This window comes from Galeopterus variegatus, unplaced genomic scaffold (assembly GCF_000696425.1).
Source record: "Galeopterus variegatus unplaced genomic scaffold, G_variegatus-3.0.2 Scaffold18436, whole genome shotgun sequence".
Taxonomy (NCBI): Eukaryota; Metazoa; Chordata; class Mammalia; order Dermoptera; family Cynocephalidae; genus Galeopterus; species Galeopterus variegatus.
In genome coordinates this window covers 15,318-17,366 of record NW_007744547.1, presented here as the reverse complement: position 1 = coordinate 17,366, position 2,049 = coordinate 15,318, and positions in this window count along the sequence as shown.

Sequence of the window (2,049 nt, the reverse complement as noted above, 5' to 3'; positions counted from 1 at the left end):
ATGGTCCAAAGTGTATAGCATTTGAGCAGTGTTTAGAACAACTAAATTCTACAGAACATTTGCAGAAACCCAAACAGGGTTCTGATTACTTAAAAGTGGGCAGAATTTAAATCATTTCCCTTATTTCTTAAGCAGAACAGAGGATAAGTTAACTTGATTTTTTTTTATCACTGCATTGTCTCAGATTACTTCACATTTATAATACAGATTTTCAAGACAAGTAAAATAAATATATAAAAACCCCCTCTCTAGTAAACTTTTGACTTCTGTGTACTTGGAAACTTATCTTGGTTAATCCTTTATCTTTTCTCTCTCTTTTAATACTTCTCAACCTAATATCTTAGAGCAGGACTCGAGTCCACTTTCTCAATTCATATTTTCTTTCAGTTCTATTTTTACACAAACTTTATAAGTACCCTCATGTTTATAAGGTTACCGAATGTAATTCTCCTTCATTTGCCATTAATCCAAGAAATTCCCTCACCAACTTAACTATCAACCTCACTATTCAAATCCAATCCAGTCTCTTTCTTTGGCAGTTCAGTAGCACTGGACCGTGTTGAATACACCTGTGGATTTTAGAACAAAGCAGTCTCTGAGTTTCTTATTTGCTCACTTTGACTGTCTACCTTGCAGGGGTCTGCTTCTATCATCTACGCTTTAGATAATATGGTCTTCAAGTTCTCTCCCATGACCTCCCCCTCCACCACCATTTTATCTTCCTGTTAGTGATCTTATCCGATTCTATGTCCTCAATAGGCATCTATATGTTGATTAGGCACAAATATAGATTTCTATTTCCTATTTATTTTCTCTTCTCTATCACTATACTTCTAAATGCCTGCTGGATATGACCATGTAAATATTCTAGATGTTCATGAAGAGTATTACCTACATCGTCTAAATGGACAGTGCTATTATCTATTCAGTTTTCCAAATCAGAGACCAATTGTCTTTTANGTTCAGCCTGTAATTCATCATCTTGTATTTGCTCCCTCTCTTTCCCTGTCTCACTTCGCTCTTCCTTCACTGTTACTGTCTTAGGATTTCAATTCCAAAAAAAATATTAGACACTTAAACTTTGCCTATGACTTGGGTTTCTAGGCAAAGACCAAATTTCAAATAATCAATAATTAGAAGAGCTGAGTTATCTTCACAGAATATAAAATGCTACGAAATGTTTCATTTCATGAATTAGAAACATACCTCCCAGAGTTGTTAACTGCCTTGCAGAAACTTNGTGAAATCATAAAATACGTAAAATTATACATTGGATGTATAAGTTCACAGGGATAGTACAAATTACCAACATCAAATGAGAAAAATGTAGTATGAAAAGTCAAAATCAAAATGTTAACATCATTTACCTTTAGGCATCCAGTTTGGTATACTTTTAAAATTTTCTTTTTTTTTCTTTGATAGACATATCATATTGATATTGAGGAAAAATAGGATTATGAAATTTATGGCTTTGTATTTTTGGAAAAATACAAGCCAGTTAACATTTTACAGATTATAAAACAGTTATAGATAATTAAGAAGCATTGATTATTTTCTATCTTCAAATATCTAAATGGTCCAAAGTGTATAGCATTTGAGCAGTGTTTAGAACAACTAAATTCTACAGAACATTTCCAGAAACCCAAACAGGGTTCTGATTGCTTAAAAGTGGGCAGAATTTAAATCATTTTCCTTATTTCTTAAGCAGAACAGAGGATAAGTTAACTTGATTTTTTTTTTTTTATCACTGCATTGTCTCAGATTACTTCACATTTATAATACAGATTTTCAAGACAAGTAAAATAAATATATAAAAAACCCCTCTCTAGTAAACTTTTGACTTCTATGTACTTGGAAACTTATCTTGGTTAATCCTTTATCTTTTCTCTCTCTTTTAATACTTCTCTACCTAATATCTTAGAGCAGGACTCGAGTCCACTTTCTCAATTCATATTTTCTTTCAGTTCTATTTTTCCACAAACTTTTTAAAGTACCCTCATGTTTATAAGGTTACCGAATGTAATTCTCCTTTATTTGTCATTAATCCAA